Source organism: Cavia porcellus, unplaced genomic scaffold (genome assembly GCF_034190915.1).
Source record: "Cavia porcellus strain 051 isolate PalLab524CR breed Dunkin Hartley unplaced genomic scaffold, mCavPor4.1 scaffold_23, whole genome shotgun sequence".
In the NCBI taxonomy this organism is placed as follows: domain Eukaryota; kingdom Metazoa; phylum Chordata; class Mammalia; order Rodentia; family Caviidae; genus Cavia; species Cavia porcellus.
In genome coordinates, this window is record NW_026947506.1 from 14,108,114 (window position 1) to 14,127,035 (window position 18,922).

The window sequence follows — 18,922 nt, forward strand, 5'->3', positions numbered from 1 at the left end:
AGTATGTATTTATAAATGTAGTGGGGAGTGGAAGTTTAGATTACTACAAATGTTGAAAAGCAAAAGTTTGAGGGGGAGGATTGTGGGTATGAGAACCTGTGTCATAGATACTTATAACCTTCAGATCCTTATAACCTTCAGATCCTTATAACCTTCAGATCCTCTAGCTATGCTGTTTAGTGGAATGAAACGAGGGACTGAGCTTACCACCACTGCATCTACCTCCGGTTTGTATGTGAGCCTGGATCTCCCCAGGCTCCTACTCTGCCCAGAATGGTGCACATGCAAAAGTAGCAGTGAGTTTCTCAAGAAGTCATTTATGCTTGTTGTGTCACAGTGGGAAAAAGGACCTGAGATTTCAGAGCTGGTCTTGCTCCAACAATGTTATAGGCAGCTGAGTTAAATATAAATATAGATAGTTAGAGAGGGCTAGGCTTTCAAAGGTGCCAGTGCAGAAGACCAGACAGCTTACAACTATGTGGGTAACAAACACTTCCCTCAGTGAGCTAGGTCCCAAGACAAAAGAGAAAACAAACAGAACATTACCTTAAGTATAAACATCTGGGATGGATATTCTAAATAGATATCTATCACTTTGAAGAAGTCAAAAGGAGCCACTAATTCAACTCCTTACAACAAAGCCATGCTCCTCCTCTGTACCTTCCCTACTGGATCCCAATTTAATCAATTTTACCTGAGCATTTAGGTAATTTTATTGATGGACCATAATTCTGTCCAACCTCATGCCTCACTGAATTGCGAGTTCCCATTTTCACCCACCTTAGAATGGTTTCACTTTGTGGTTATGCACTGTAAAAATCCCTACAAAAAACAAGGTCTTCAGAACCCCATTGGACACCTCTTCTGTCTGCTTTTCTCTGGACCTCTCTCCCTCCCCCCTTCACTCTCTTTCTCTCTCTGACATGGTGTATTCAGCTAGCCTAGGGCTTAGTTGTGTCTAATATCACATTCACCCAACTTGGTACTGGGCATAGGGAAGCATCTTAAATCTCCAAGAGTATCTAGTGTGCTTCTTTATCTCTATCATGCTACAATCTTATCAGGACACAAGCTTTCTATCTCTCTTAACATCCAGTGTTCCTAAAATTCATTCTTTGATTTTAGAGAACACATACTTATAATGTTCATCCAGTAAGTTGAGTTTCCTTCCCTTATATCCGCAAAGGGAAAAAGAAAAAGAGAATGAATCAATGCCAATCAGACACTACATCAGGATCTGGCACTAATGTGGGGGACCCCAGGCAACACAGTTAGACATTTTTCCTCTTTGGTACAGGGATTCAAACTCATGACCTCATGCTTCTCAGGCAGGTGCTGTGCCTCTGAGCTATATCCCTGAACCTAAGGCATTACAGTTACTTTTGACTATTCTAATCAGACCTCTTTCAGATTCCACCCCATTTCAGAGCTCCCATCCCACAACATTACCATTGTGTAGTTTGAGGGTCTCCCAGGGCTTTTGCTATGCAGATTGTAAAAACCACAGAAAACATCCCATCCAGCTGGGGTCCTGTCAGTAATGTACTCCTGACAAGCACTTTGATGCCATGACACCAGAAGAGCCCTTGCCCTTGGCCTCCTCTGATTTGACAGATTATACAGTCTGCACCCTTTTCATTGATCAATTTCCACTCTATTGCCCTCTCTATGAGCCAAGGACAAAAAGAGAAACAAATATTTATCTCCAGAGTGTAACCCAAGTGGAAGATTGTAATGCAGAGATTTTTGGACCAGGTTCTCTTACAAAATGTTAATCTCATCTCACCTGAATAATAGTACTTGCATGTAAAGGCTTTAACCTGAGGTCTCAGAGATGAACCATATTCTAATAGGACTCTGGACTCTTCCTGAAAATGGACCATGAATGTCTTCAGAAGGTTCCAGGGTCAGCATTCTAGTAAAGACTCACTACTCTCATGTCAGAAAACAACCTGACTACAGGCCAGGCCAGGACAAAATAGAATAGGAGAGAATTGGTTGCTTGAGATATCAATATTGGGGAATGATCACCTAGCTTTGCTTTGAAGATTTTCACACTAGGTCTTTCCACTTATTAATTTTCAGCTATGGAAATGAATGTGTACCCGTGAAAGGAACATGGAACATTAGAGGTAACATTAAACTTTACTGCAGATTTTCATGTTTTTTTAAGAAATGCAATGTAGTGCATTTGGGAATATGGAGAGATATTTCAAAAGTTAACACTTTACTGTTATTTGAGTAAATCTCATGGATTTTCAGAAAACTTGTGGGTTTGAGTTGATGTACTCTACATAGTTATGAGAGTTTTAGTTGTCATTCAGTTTTACATCAATGGGACAAAATATACAAAACCTAAAACTTAAACAATGAGAAGTTTACCTTGTTGCACAGTATCAGTACATGATCTGCTAGTTGCAAGGCAGAAATAGAATTACAGAGTCTCATGGTGAAGAAAAATACTCTCAAACCATGCCATCTAGGAACCAGAGAAAGTTAGGGAAGCTGAACACAGAGGACATGTTTCCAGAACATGCCCCCGCCCCCAAGTGGCTCAGCTGTAACACAGCCCATCCTTTTCACAGGTTTTTCATATACTGAAATTATAAATAGATTAATCCACTGATGAGTACTGATTCCACACAATGAAATCAAATTTCAAACATTTAAAATATTTGAGACAGACACTTAACACTAAGTCTGCTGTTAGGAGCAAAACAAGACACCCAATAACAGAGTCATCCACAAAGAGACCTGAAACAGGAGGAAGGGCTCTCCCCTTGACTATCAGTATGCACTGCATAGGTTGGTGAGGAGGAGATTTAGGTTTAGGGTTAGGCTTAAGCACTGAGCTGCCAAAGATAGGATTGTGGCCCTGGTAGGTACCTCACTGGTGCTTAACAGGTTACTTAGGTCCCAGAAGCAATCTCAGTCTGAAGTAAAGGGCCACAAGAAACAAATGTGTATCAGTTCAGTGGCATGTAGGATGCAGTATTCCAACTGATGCTAAAAGGCCTGGTTATTGACAAGGCTGTTTCTGTTAACTTTCAGCTATGAATCTTGTCTTAACCACAAGCCTCACTCTTGTCATGGATCCCTTGGTAGTGCACAAGCATCCTTCTGGATTAAGACCCTCCCAGTACTTTTCCCATGCAGACACTGACATTGGAGCCCTCAAACAAGTCAGGATCAGCCCAGTCAGAAGGCACTCAGCACACAATGGCCATGGGTGCCTTACAAAGGAGGACCCACATCTCTGGCCAGTGTACCTGACCAGAGGGTTCACATAATACAAACTTCTTCATTGATGCCAGGCTGCTAAATTTCTTGTACAATGCGACAACAGGCACAATGGTCAGTGTTTTACCTGCATGTATGAAATTGAAATATTAGACTCTAATAAATCCTTGCCTATCTAGTCTTCTTCTATTAGACTCTAATCAACCCATCCCTGTCTAGTCTAGCTCTACCTTTGATAACCTCTTCCCTTGATGTTGCCTTGACCAACCTGAAGGATCATTGCCCTGAAGGAAATATTTTACAGTCCTTTACAGATGTTTGTGTCTTTTTACTGTTCCCATGGTGCTCTTCCTATATTTTTTCCTGAAAATTTGATCACAACAGAACTCCTGCAGTTCTCAACCTAAAGCCACTTGTAAAAAATCTCGAAACACCAATAATAAGGCTCAAGGCAAGAGTAGGACAATATGTAAAAGAAGGGAAGCACTAGTCCCTTTTGAAAGAACTGAGGTATTTTTAAATTAAAATCTATCAGATAAAATTCCAAACATTTCATAGGAAAGAATTGAACCATGTGTATACAAAATTAAAAAAAATGTATGGGGTTTTAAAATGCTTTTTCAGGGGCTGGGGATTTAGTTCAGTGTCTTAAGTGCTTGCCTGGCAGGTACAAGGTCATGAATTCATCCATAGCAACAAAACAAGAATGCTTTTTTAATGCTTAACTCTCTCAACAATTTTTATTTTAGAAAGATAATAGTGAAACAGTTGAAAACCTGGCACTGTCTGTTGGGTGCTGCTACAAGGAGGCCCTTTCCTCATGCACCCAGTGTGGGCAGAGTGATCTAGGAGAAGACCTGCCTCTGCCTACTGTGCACTGCCACTGGAGGGCCCTTTCTTCTGGAAGCCCAGCACAGGCAGAGAGAATGAGGAGAAGACCCACCTCTGCTTGCCAGGCAGTGCCACTGGAAGGCCCTTTCCTCTGTATCCCCAGCACAGGCAGAGATATCCAGGAGAAGACCCAAACCTGCCTGCTGGGTGTTGCCACTGAAAGGCCCTTTCCTCCACATGCCCAGTGGTGGCTGAAGGACACAGACAGATCCAGATCTGCCTGCTGTGTACTGCCACCAAAAGGCCACATTCTACAGGTGGCCAGTGGGCAGAGAGAACCAGCAGATCCATCTTCACCTTCAGGGAGCTGCCACCAGAAGGCTTCTTCCTGCAGGCAGCCAGCAGGAGCAGTGACATACAGAAAGGTAAGCTTTGTGCATCCATAGGCCACCATTTGAGCCCTGTGGTTTTCTCAGAGAGCCGTCATCCACTAGCAGAATCAGATAAACACACATGTGTGTCTACCATCGTGAGTAACCCTGTGTAGACACTCAGGGTGAGAGAAGTAGCCCCACTTACATGCACCACTGATCATCAGCAAAGCCCTAGTATACTAAAAGCTCTGGAGAATCCCACTATACAACCTACTAACTTCCTGCAAATCTGGAATTAAAGGAACCCAGGTGCCGTCCCCATCCACCTACACTACATGGGGCAGCTAATGTGCGAAGTTCCTGGAATCCCACAACCGGGAGGGTCAGAATGAGAGGCACAGTGTAGTTCCTTCTTTGATCACAACACTGATATGAAGCAAAACCTATCAACTGTAGAGTAAACCCTCAGTAGTATACTGCTCCTTCCTTATAGGTTGAAAAATTTTCTCTTCCAATTTATTATTTTACCACAGTAAGGTTATCACTGGAATCATTACATTTAGCCTTATTGTCAAATGCACTGGCTTGACAGATGCCTAGGAAAGTAGTGTAGGATGTCTGAGTGTAGGATGTCTGACTGAGGCAGAGAGGCATGAACTTACAAGTTACCTCCAGTCTCCAGTCCCTTCATTTCAGTTGCATTTCATCCTGAAGAATCCCCATTGGAATTTTGAAGACTGGCTATGGGAATCCACAAGTAACTGAAGACCAATAACCAAAGGCCATGACAAAAACCACTGCTTCTCTACCAGGAAAACATATCTCTCCACTGATTTTTATTCTATCTAGAATACAAGTTTATTGGATGATGCTAACCACAAACAGCATGAATCTTCTCTCCTTAGGTTGTGGCCTATATTCCACAAATATCAAGAGCTTTGCTAATCTGTTAAGTGGTTCCTACTCTAGTCAAGTGGACATAGGACAATTAATAATCCCAAATCACTAATGATTATATTTCTAGGCTCGCCCTACAAAGATTGTCTTCAGTCATCCAAATTACATTTTACCAGAAAAATGGTATGGAAAAGCCAATCATTTCCCAGTAGAAGCTCCATGGCCGTCCTTAGACTTGAGAAAAAACAACCCCCCCAAATCATCTGCTCATAAATCATCTGCTTTCCAAAACTCTCCACCTTTTCATGTCCAACAGTCATTTAAACTATGTGTGAATTAAAGTCTAATCATAATTTTACCTTATATAAAATGAGGGTGGTAAAAGCTCATCTTCCTATGACACAATTTGTAAAAAAGATGACCCAATGTGAATTGCCCATGTCTTCCTTTGCATTTGTGATTCCTTCAACATTCCACTTGAGAGTTGATGCAAAATTCCTGGTGCCTGAGTATTTTCATTTTGTCTTTAAGAAATACATGCTTTGCTTCCACATATCTACTGACTCATCCAGTCATTGCTATAATATATCATGAATATCTTATGTGTTCTTCTATTTTTCAAAAAGTGAAACTGCCCTAGTGTTGAATCTTCTTGAAGCTGAACCACATCATTAAATTTAAATCATCTGATTGAAGTGTGTTATTACAGGAACTGCAATGACATTTTAAGTGTTTATAGGCACATATTTATTACATGTATTATCAGTGCTCTATGAAACCACAAGAAATACAACACACATAGAGTACTACATTATTTGTTCATCGTCTAAGATTTGATCTTTGTATCTTTTGAGCAGGAGGGTTGAGATAGGGTCTTGCTATGAAGTGAAGGTTGACCTTGAACTCACTTATGTAATCTAGGCTGACCTTGAACTCACAACAACACTCCTGGCTCTGCTCCCAAGTGCTGGAATTAAAGAATGCAACACTGCACCTGGTTTTCCATGTACTTTTTATTTGTGCTATTAATCTTTTTGGTACCAGGAATCAAACACACAAGCTCACATTTTCCAGGTAAGTACATTACTGCTGTGCTATGTCCTTGGAAGTTTGCATACTTTAACGTTCCTGACATCTCTGAATTTAAAAAGGAATGAGAAAATGGCAAAAAGAAGAAGCAAAAGGATAGCTGTTATGCAGAACCAGAGGAGAGAATATAAGGATAATGAGAAAGAAGAGTGACAGAGAGGAAGTGCTCCTATGAAGTATAGATTTGACATCAAATATCTGAGGTAAGACATGTTGGGTGAGGCCTTTTTCATGATGTCCTTCTGGTCCTTGCTTTTGAGGATGAATGTAATGAGATATACTGGGCCCTTTAAAGAGATTATGATATTTCAAAACATTGAATGGAAGTAAACAACATAGAAAGAGCCAGAGTGCTTGGTGAGCACAGTGAGGTACACTATATGCATAAAGAAGGCCACCTGCTCTCCCTCAGTAGAGAGGATCTTTAACAGAGACCACAGTGATGACACTAGAAAACAAATGAACACTAAATAGCAATAACATCTCACACAGTATTGATCTCTCTTCAGTTTTACTTCATGTGGAAGAGAAATTCTTGGGCTATAATACATTCATACAATACAAGGTGGCATTATTATTTTTAACATACTTAATAATATTCAGACACTACATAAGATCATTTCAAATGTTTATAATGTCCAAGAGATATTATTTTATAAAACAAACAAGCAACTATTAAAAATCATTTTGTTAGGACATATAGGTCATATAAAACTTTCCTGCAATTTCAAATTTAAATATAATATTGTTTATAGTAAAGAGAAGTCACATACTGTAGGGGAGGAGAAGGTTTACAAATCTCATGTGTTTTCCTTTTTAAGAGCACATGGAAAGATGCAAGTATGGTCACATGAATTAGATGTGACATTGCAAATGGATGGCATTCTGTAGAGAGGCCACACTGACTCCATTTTGCCCCAGACACATCCAGCTGACAATGTTTTGAGAAAAAGCACAGGCCTTGAAACACTGCCCCATTTAAAGTTAAAAACATGAGGTCCTATAAAGAGAAGAAGCAAACAAGTTATACAACCTAAGTACATGCAACTTGAGTTTCTTCATTCTCTATCTCAATAAAAGCTGCTTACTTATACAGACTGGGTGGAAGATATTAGCTAAACACAATTTTAGAAATATGTAAAATTTCAAAACAATATTAGGAATGGGATGCTGGAAAATTAAAAGTTGGCAAGAAATTTATATGATAATTTTAAAATCCCAGTATAAATTTGTCTCCCAGTGCATTTACAAGTGATTGCTTGAAACTTTTAAGCTATTGGTGAAGCTATGCTGTGCCTGGTGACCCATTCAGGAACACTTCTGTTTCTCTGTGTCAGGTAGAAGCTTTCTTTCCTCAATAAATATAATCTGTTGTTAACCCCCAATGTTCCTAAAATTCATTCTTTGATTTAGAGAACACAAATTAACACCAGACATCTAGAAGTTTTAGGATTTCTTTTAGCTGTATCATTAGAAGGCTTTCCACAGAGGTCATTGGATGATGATATGTGGGAATCAAAGTCAAAATCTTGTACTCATTTATAATGCATTCTCAAGCACTGAAAGATGCTTGACACTTACATGCCTGAAAATGTGCAATTTGATGTTTTTCTGCACATGCACATGCCCTGCCTACCATCTAGAGACAGAATGGAATGCACAGGGAAGTGTTAATTATGATGTTCTTTTCAACTAAAATTACACTGTTAAAGGGATGAAAAATGTTCAGAAGCACCATATGTTCAAACTTTTTACATGATGAAAAAACTCATATTTGTGCTCTAAGGATAATTACAATTCATGGGAAACTACTCCTGTTCATATGACTTTTTCTCTCAATGACTTAAAGCAGATCAAGATAGGGGCTGGGGATTTAGCTCAGCGGCATAAGCACCTGCCTTGCAAGCAGGCGGTTGTGAGTTCGATCCCTGGTACCGATAAAAATGAAAAAGACAAAAAAAAAAAAAAAAAAAAAAAAAAAGCAGATCAAGATAGAAGTAGAAAAATTGGCAAATGACCCTGATAAATACATTGATGTCTTTACAGGATTTACCCAGACCTATAAGGTAGATTGGAAAGGTATAAAGTTAATCTTAAATCAATCACTGACTTCTAATGAGAGACTAAAAACATTACAAGCTGCAATTACATTTGGTAATAAACACCATAGTGTTATTTTTAAACATCCAGAAGACAGGCATCCAGGGGAACAACCAGTTTTCCCTGGAGTTTGAGCAGTCCTTACTCAAGACCCCTGCAGGACAAACAGCCACAAAACAGATTGGAGCCGAAAATGTTTTCAAGTATGTATTCTTGAAAGACTAGGAAGGACAAAAACCAAGCCTTCTAGTTATTTTACCTTGACATCTATTTATCAGGAGAAAGATGAAAACACCTCTGCCTTCTTGTATCCCTTACAAAAGGCACTGGTAAACATGTGTTCATGCTCTGAATTCAATAAAATGGGTTTTGTTTAAAGGCATGGTTATTGTCCAGACAGTACAGGCATTACAAAAGTTACAGGGCTGAGGCTTAGCTCAGTGGCATAAGTGCCTGTTTGGCAAAGATGAGGTCATGAGTTCGACCCCCAGTAGCCCCAAAAAGTTACAAAAGATAGACATTGCTATAATTAGTTCACTTGATAATTTAAGGAAACACTGCCTCCTTAGTATTTTATAATCAAGACTGGGAAAAAGGCAAGGAAAGAAAACAAAGATACTGAAAAGTTGCCTGCCTTTGTTGAGCCCTTAAGAATAACAAAATCTAAACCCAATTCTTAGCGTTCCAAGAAGAGCTCAATAGGTAGACTCAACTGGTAATTCTGAGGAAAGCCAGGCCATCTTTAGAGGGATGGTCTTAAGAGCATCCCTATCTTATTACCTGAATGAAAATGCATCCACTGAAATTGATATTGAACTCTGAGATGGAGGCCCCAGAGCTCAGACTCATCTTCCCAGAAGGTCTAACAAGACTAACAGACACAAGGCACTCTGCCTCTTCTTTCTGGCTGAGCTGTCATATTTACTTGTCTTCTCCTGGAGGAGCCCTAGATAATGATGACCTGAGAGAGAAAAAAGACCCAGCGTATTTCTGGACTTTGGCACTGGTCTCTTTGTCTTTCTGCAGCTCTGGCCATCTTCCCAGACATCTTATCTGAATAAAAAGAGTCACCAGAAGATGAATAACTCATTTAAGCTGTAAATGGGATGGCTTTCTTATTATATGTTTCTTTTTTAATTTGCCTAAAACTCTAAATTCCATCCTAGGGAGATATTATACCCAGTTTAAGTATGGCAATATATATACACAGGTTGCCAACTAATCAAATGTTTTATGGCTTACCAGATCTAATTCATTTCTTCTTCTTCATGGGTTCCTCCCAGCCTTAGCACATCTTCTGATGATTCACAGAAGGCCCTTACTACAAACGCAATAGATATTGTCGTTCATGAAAAATAAATTACAGTTTTTCATTGGCTAAAATAATGCAACAATTGTTATAATCTGGTTCTCACAAGTCATTAAAATTTTCAAAATAATATAACTAAAGCTATAGGGACATTGACAAAATAATAGATTCCATCAGGAAAGGGTTCTAAGAATCAGTGGTTTTGAATTGCTACTCTATTCCCTTAAAAACAAGTATGAGACTTACCTGTCACCTCTTTTTGTCACAGTTTCATTACACAAGCTCTAATTTCCCTAAATGTTTATTTATTTTTGCCTACATGGTGCAAAACCCCAAGGAATCATATAAATAAAACCAATGGCAATGTGCTAGATTACATTTACCAGAATCTGAAAAGTAAAAACTGTACAAGGAAAATTATTTTTGAACACCTGTGTTAGGGCTGGAAATTTAGCTCCGTGGCATAAGTACACCCTACAAGCATATTTGTGAGTTTGATCCCTGAAATAAAACAAAAACAAAGAATGAAATAAAAATAAAACCTGTGTTTTGTCTGAAACTACCTAGCTCTGTAAATACTTCATGCTCTGTAATTATATTCTTAAACACTGTAATGAAGAAGAATAATCAAACATGCAGTAGGTCACTTTGTAACTGATTATCATTAACCTAGTCTTGTATCTGATGATCTCTCTCTGCTAGCTAATCAGAAGAATTTCCACACTGTTTTGATTCACCTTTGTACCTCCTACTTATGCATCATATAAAAGCTCTAGACCATCAGAGATAGAGGCCTGATATTTTGGGAATGATCTCAATCAGTGCCCATCAATATTAAAGAAATCTGCCTCCAAATCCTGGGTGTAGTTTTGAAGGACAATTGAAATTTCAAGTAAAGCCCACTAAGAATACATGCCAAATCCCAGTGGGTGTGTTTGGGGCAACCCTGGTAAGAGAACAATCCTTTCTTTAGCTCCTGTTTTTATAGCCTTTGTGTGATCTCTGGCCTTGTAATGCTACTTGAGGTGACCTTACTGCCTTTTTATAACTGATAGTCTTATAATGTAACAACTTGAGCTTTCCAAACTCTTTCAGTAATCCAAGATGTATACCCAACTCTCCAATCACGTGTACTAAATCTAGCTATGTACATCTCCATTTGCTTTCCCTTTAAATTCCCTAAAACCCTCCTGGGCAAGGCTCTGGATTTTTAGGAATGATCCTACTCAGAGGCCCACCTAAGTAATAAACTGCCTCCTATAGATCCTCAGGACTATTTCTTGTGATATGTCATCTGTTTTCCATAACATTTCTTGGTTCCCTGACCAGGAACAAACTGTTAAAAAATAAGTCACAGGCTGAGGTCTGATGGCTGAAGCAGGAACCTCTCCTGGCTTCTTACTGGGATGGTGCACCCTCCAGTCTTTTTGGGTAGTGTCCTCTGAAACACAGACTGGAGGCCCATGCTTGGCACTATTGGCCTTCCTAGACCCACAAGAGGGGGAAAGGATACAGCTGGGTTATAATACAAGATAAAAGCACCCATGGTGTCCCAGTCAGTTTATTACTCAGTCTGCCTAGTGGTAGGCAGAAAGCAAACCTGATCATCTCATTATTTTAGGTCACCTGCTGGGGATGGCAGTTGGAATGTTTATTGTCTGAATACCTATAAAATGACTGTGTGAGTGTTTGTAATGATGGCAAAAGTAGAAAAGGCTTTTCTACCTATTCTCCATGGTGAAATATATCTTCAGAGATATGGAGCTTGGGGCCAACCAGTGACTCCATGGATGCATCTAATACGGACTGAACAGAGAACCTATTGAAAATTTTCCATAGTCTGGATGTTCACAACATTGATGAGAGGCAAGTGAGGAAGCAGGAACTGAATGGCTCTCTCTGAAGGGCAACTTCACTTTGTTGCACCACCATTCAATGATACACCACACACCTTGTGGGAGATAGAATGGGTGCCAGGTGGAGTAAACCCAAGATCTTACATTGTACAGGGAAAAACTTCAAAGGAAAATAACTGGATGACAAAACACTAAAAATTGAACCCCAGAAGTTCCAAAACTCGTGTGAGTCTGACTGGTTAAACCTGTGCATTGGTTTGCCACTTGAAGGAAGTCTCAATGTTGCAAACATTGGGTGAACCTGGGATGATGTAACAGACCCCAAGACTTGCTGACCTGACTCCTTCTCTTATATAAATTCTTGGCTTAACCTGTACCAAAACCTGCCATCATATCTACATTCTATGTGATAAATGAAAGATGCTGATCATCAAAACAAATCCCCAAGACTGCTTGCAAGTCTCTTAGGTCTACCTTAAAACAGAGAAGCTTTATCTGATCCTTCTGAAGATCCAGAACCTGAAGTGCCACCTCCTTACAAACTGGGGATCCAAAAACCAGCCAGCCTCAGTGGCCCCAGTATTCTTCCCAGGACCAAAAAAGAGCTGCAAGTTCCAAAAAAGAGCTCTTCTCTTCCAGACTCCTCATAACCCCAACAAACACAACCACAACCACTGCTGCAGCCACTGTAATATGGCACAGACATCATGACTTGAAATGTCACTGCCAGCACTCCTCCAAGAATCTGTAGTGCCACTGTTGTCCCCACCATGAATCATGTCTCGGGGCTCAAATTTATTTTCCTGTCCTCCAACTGTATCTTCTAGAGTTCCCTTGGAATAATCAGTTATCCCTAATTCTACAGGATTCATGCCACCTGCCAAAGCCTATGCTGAAATATTTCTCCCATTGTCTGAATGGCTGAATCTGTCATCTTTCCCATTCATTGCCCAGTCTATGCTCCCTGCAGCCCACATGGTGCCTCTGGCTACTATCCCATACTACACTATTTCAATGCCTATAAATACTGCAACACCTAAACCTCACAATGATTCTTTATCACATGCCTTCAATTTGGAGAAAAGACTGATGACCTTATCAACCATTGCCTCCACTCTTCCACTCAGCTTAGACTTTCAATTCATCTCCAATGGCCAATTTGTGTCTACCCTGGAGCCAAAAGAGGTGCATTTAACCAAGCCCTCCTTGGTTTATCATCAGCCATTATGTTAAATGGGTTCCATGAATTGGAAACACCATGACACATCCTACTTGGACATGACTGAACTTTCATCCATCTTCCAGTGTCATCTGCCCATATGGAATGACTGGGAAACCTCTTTTGACCCAGTTCAATACTGGATAATATCTCCACATTTTAGGCATGATCCAAGCATGTGTGAACTCAAGAGTCCCTCCTCATCATAAGTATCCACCACTGTGCTTGACCTTGTTGCTTGAGTGAATAATATCTTCCCCTGATAATGTCCACGTGGGGACTGCAATATAACAGGTCATGAGACCCTGGACCAAAACTGTACTCCTCTTCAGGTAGGCTCAAAATAGGGAGTGAAAAATCCAAAATCATTTCTAAAGATATAGAAGTTATTCAAGAGCCCACTGAAATTCTGGCAATTTTATTTTTAAGAGAATTTATGGCCTACAATGGGCTAAAACTTTTGATCCAGAGGCACCTCAAAATCCTCAAATTTACACAATTTCTGAGTGCCATAGGCTTTGGTCAAGTTTGGATACCAGGGATTACCAAAAAGTCTAAGCCTCTATAAGATGATGACAGGAAACAAAAATGAAAGACAATAAATATGCTGTCTATAGAACAGAGAGGGACCTTCTAGACCACTAAGAGATCACTGTTGGCTGCCCTGGCATTGGGCATTCCATATGTGTCAAGACCATTCAATTATTGCTGAATGAAGCCATGTTGCTTTAGGTGTCCTCACTCACAAAGTCAATTGTGGGAAACATCCATCACTGATTTGTGTAAATTCTGGACTCTATGGCACAAGGTTGGCCCCCTTGGCTAAAAACCTTGGCAGCTACCATGATCCTGGCCAAAGCAGCCAACAAACTTACTCTGGGACAAAACCTTAAATTCCAGGTTACACATGTTGTTATAGAGCCACTAAATAGGTAGGAACACTGCGGGATTTAAACAACTGAATTGCCAAATACCAGGGGTTGCTTTCTGAAAATCATTAAGTTGCTGTTTATCCGGTCAAGTCTCTACCCTCTGAGCTTGGTTTCCTAGACCATGACTCTTTCACCTTGATCAAAGAACTCTTTGCGAGCTGACCAGATCTCCAGGTGGTAACCTTTACTGATCTGAGTACACCATGTCCTCAGGGGGAATGCCAGATGGAAATGCCAGATGGAAAATGCCAGCCTGGATGTGCTCTACACCTGTCCTTAGACACTTACTCCAGACCCACCCAATGAAGGTATAGGGCAATGCCACCTGCATCCTGGGTTCCTCTGTGAAACCAAACATCTATGCTGTATAGATGTCCTCATTTCTACTTCAGGTGCCCTTTATGGAACTTTTAAAATTTGTTCTGGAGGGTGTCATTGGGTGTTTTCAAGTGCAGAAATGAGTCTCTGTGCCTTGGCCTATATCATGCCTGATTTCTTTGTTTACTCAGGCCTCACATAAGTTCACCAGCCCAGCCAAGTGTGATGTGGTGGTGTTGTCACACAATTATAATTTAAAAACATATTTATAAAATAGCAAATTTATACATATTTTATGGTCATTAAGAGGACTCTGATCCAGTTCTTATTATGCTGTTTCTCCTGAATCCAATTGACCTTCCAGTGTTTCGAGCTCAGCTGCATACCTCTGATGAGCACCTAATCAGAGAAATTATCTATACCTGAAGCCATCCAGACCTAGTCAAGAATGCTTTAGCTACACTAAATCTGTGACGGTCCCCTCCCCAAATGATTCTGTATTATTGTAATGACTTTCCCTATACTCACTTTGTAAGGACCCCTGTACTTCTTCCCAGAATGTTTCTATATTATGAGAAACTATTCCTTCATTCCAGCAAATCTGTTCGAGGGTAGCCTGCCTGTCAGTATACAGCTAAGATCATGTAACCAGTTATGTAACATCTTGTCATTTGCTTTGTAATACCCACTTCTAAAATCTATACAAACTAACCCATCTGTAAGCTTAGTGCTGCCATATTTGAGGAATTATCCACAACAGTCCACTGGCATGAAGGTTCATCAGTCTGCTGGTGTAAAAATGAAATCTTGCCTTATCTCCTCAGTGCAGACTCCTACCTTTGGTTTGTTTTGGTTTGGCTTGGCATGGGACTTTTCACATAACAGTGGTCTTGACAATCTCGGCTGGGATAGCAACAGTAGAGAATCTAATTCTTAGTGCCACTGCCATGGGCATGGACCAAAAATAGTCTTTGAAATTGGACTCCTAAATACAGGATGCTTTACAAGTGCAACAATCACTTGACGCACTCCAAGACAAAACTGATTCTTTGGCTGCAGTGGTCCTAAAAACCAGAGCTTAAATCTCACTGCTCAACAAGGAGACATTTACTTGTTCTTAGAGCAAGAATGCTGCTGTTATGCTAGTAAGTTGGGCATTGTTAGAGAAACTGCTCTGCAGTTGCAAGAGATAATAAAGAAGTGGGCTCCAGGAAGGCAGACAAACTCCTGTTGGTGGAGTTCAATTGGAAATTGGAGCTACATAGGGAGTTGGAGTTCTCGTAGTACCACTAAGAGACCTCCTCCTCATACTCTTAACAGGACTTTCCTCATGAAATTGGCTCACCTCTTTTATTACAAAATGAATTGATAATATTAGTTTGCAATTGATCATGAAGTCTGGTATGTCTCATACAGCCTTAAATGCCAATATCACTGAAATTCATATTTCTGATTAACTAAAAGTGGGGAAATGAATGCGAATTAAAACTTCAAATTAAAGTACACCAAGAGAACCTTCCAAATCACAGTGGTCATATCTGCGTGATCCTGATAACAGAAGATTCCTTTCCTTGTGTAACTCCTGTTTTTACTTCCTTGTGTGGCTGATGGGCTTATAGTATGACTTCAGGTGTCCTTACTGCCTTTGTGGATAGCCTTACAATGTAAATTGAGCTGTTCAGATGTCCACAGTAACCTATGATAGACACCTAGCCCCCCAGTAATACTTGCAAAATCTGCCTATGTACCTCCCTGCTTCCTTCACATTTAAAAGCTTCAAAACAGAGGCTCACAGGTATAATAAATTTCCTTCTAAATGTTGTTTCTGTTTCTTACCACACTTAGTGTGCTTTCCATAACAATTTTGTTATTTCTGTTTGACATAGCAGATTCACCAGAACAACTTTGTCAAAAATGGAGTATATGACATATATTGAGACTATAACTTTACTCAGTGGGCCTTAAGTAACACCACAGCTTGTCTCTCTTTCCTAAATGAAGAAGTAAAAATCATTTTACTGGGGTTTTGACCTAAATGAAGAAGCAAAAATCATTTTACTGGGGTTTTGACTTTAATTTCATACACAAACCTGAGTGTAATCCCCCAACAGTGGTCATATAACTGCCTCATCACTAGACTACCAGCTGGTTTCATGTCAGTTTCAGGCAGTCTCTGAACATCAGCAAAACACAAACAAATATTCTGCCCCTCAAAAACACATTTTTTTCTGGTGTCAAACACCCTCAATAGCCAATGAAGTCCTTCTTCCCAGCAGAAACTTCTCAAGGCTCATCTTTGCCAGCAGGATTTCTATCAGCATTCTGGTATGCTAAGTTTCAGCCAGATTCTCCCATAATAACCAAAGAAATGGTGTCCTTTATCATCTGGTAACTCTAAACCTATCCAAGCTCCACCCACAAGTCATTCTCAAAGACTCCTAAACCACATGCTTAGTTACAGTCACAGCAACAACCTCGCTTCCTTGAAAGCAAAATCTATCTTACTTACATTTCTGTAATTGTTGAGAAAAACACTCAATGGTAAAAGTTAATGGGGTAAAGTTTGGGGCTAGGCACTTAGCTTGGTGGCACTAGCCACTGCTTGTCATGTGCAAAGTTATACGTTTGATCCTCAGTACTGAAGAAAGATAAGGAGTGAGAAATCAAACCCATCATAAATTGGTTATTGATGCTGTCTCACAAAGTCAAAAATAAATAAACAAATAAACAAATGGGCAAACTTTCATTTAGCTCACATTTTGTAGTGGTTTCAGTCCATGATTTCCTGGCTCTTATGGAAGGTAGCTTGGCATAGGACTAACTTTTAGAGTAGCAGAACATATGAAAAACAAGAAAGGAGGAGGAAACCACTCTCATTCTGGTCCTTTTTTTAAGCCAGATAGTTGGGATTAGGGCAATGCCAATCCAATCAGGGAAATCACAGAAGAAATTTGCACATTTCATGTCATAACACTCAATCGCATCATTGAACCATGAATCAATGACAGAATTCTGAAAAATACCAATATGAAACTGCATGACGGGGCTGGAGGTTTAGCTCAGTGGCATAAGTGCCTGCCTTGCAAGCAGGCAGTCGTGAGTTCGATCCCCGGTACCAATAAAAAGGAAAAAGACAAAAAAAAAAAAAAAGAAACTGCATGAGTCTTTGGGAGGATGTTGAAACACAAACCATAACACAGTAAAATCTCGATTTTATAAAATGATTCATTTTCAGCTTCTTCTAAATTTACCCACCCATTAATATTAAATACAGCAAGGCCCTGGAACAGTTATACATAGTATCTTGGCTTAAAAAGCTACCCTGTGACCCAGCAAGATCCATGTGTTACTGCACATGGATAGCAGTACACATGGGAAGCCATTGAATCAGCAAGACCTGAGAAGGGGCACACATGATGGACAGCTGAGAGAAGTATAGCACAAAAGTCTAAAGCAACAGTGAGAATGTGAGCCAGCAGTTAGTTAACTGGATGAATCAGCACTAAATTTTGGCACAGAGATATGTGAAATACAATGGGCAGGTGGGGGTGCCTTTTTTTAAACAAAGGGCTTGGAGAGAACTCTAGCAACAGAAAGAACTTCCAGGACCTTTATCCAGAGGCCAAGATTTGCCCCTTTCCCAGCAGAAACCCTACTGCAAACTGTATAGGAGTAAACAACATATTTCTAGGATCTTTTTTGGACCTGCCACAAAACTACTAAAGGAATAGTTTTATTTTTCTCAGTTGGATTGATTTTCCTTTTTGATTATTTTTGTTTTTTGTTTTGTCTGATTTTGATTTTTTCATTTAAGTTTAAAGGGAATAAAACAGAACAATAGAACAAACTGAAGCAATGATAAGATAGTAGGCAATCTACAATAGTTATTAAATTGCTTATTGTTTTTCTCTAAATAATTGCTCAGATTACCAGCTTTAGACTATCAAAGACAAACAATGAGTTCCTCTGAATTGCTGGTTTGCTCTCAGAGCAGGGAGGCTGTACTTTTCTCTGCAGCCTGAATGCTGGCTTGCTCACAGTTGGGTTTTTAGCTTCTCTCAAGTCTGTGGTTAGGCTGGCTCATTGGCAAGGGCTTAGGTCCCTTTCTGCCTCTCCGTGTGCTATGCTCCACCTGGCTCACAGCTTGAGGCTTGTCTTCCTTCTTGGTTCTCACCATTCCTTGCTCTGGCTGTCTCACAGGTGGGGACTTAGTATCTTTCTTGGTTCTGCCCAGTCTTAACTCAAAGTGGCTCAACTAGCTTTGTTTTTTTTTTTTTTTTTTCTTTTTTGTGATTATTTTTTCAGTTCTTGTCTTGCTTCCTTGACTTGCTTCATGAATTAGATTTCTTACATTTTTCTTTCTTAATAATCATCCAAATTCGCTTTTTCTAGAAAAGCCTACCTTGATTTTATGATACTTTCATGTGAGTAAATGTTTTCTCTTTCCTCTCTGTCTCACTTCAAAGCCCCTCTGCTTTTGCTTTTATTCTTTTTTTCTAGTGTGCTCTTCGAGTTTCCCAAAACTTGGGTGAGGATATTTGACACTCCAGCCTTGCTCCTACATGATTTGCAAATATCCATCTCTCTATCTTGTCCCATATACCTTTCTAACTGCCCACAACAGGGAAAACTTAATCTATTAAAGAGAAATTTACTGTATACAATTTCCTTGTATATGTTGCACTTTGTTACAAAAATGTAGAACTTGCTCCAATGCTTAGTGGTATCAAGTTGACTGTTGGCAGAGTTTGTCAGGA

General features: G+C 39.8%; 1 long non-coding RNA gene across 1 annotated transcript in view; it reads left to right on the forward strand.

Annotated features, from left to right (window-relative positions):
- Window positions 1-10,979, forward strand: part of LOC134472444 (uncharacterized) — a 31,821-nt gene extending 20,842 nt beyond the window's left edge. The window contains exons 2-3 of the long non-coding RNA XR_010042267.1: window positions 2,086-2,132; window positions 3,990-10,979. This is a non-coding gene — a long non-coding RNA (uncharacterized LOC134472444). The remainder of the gene's footprint in view (window positions 1-2,085; window positions 2,133-3,989) is intronic.
- The last annotated feature ends 7,943 nt before the right edge of the window (window positions 10,980-18,922 follow it).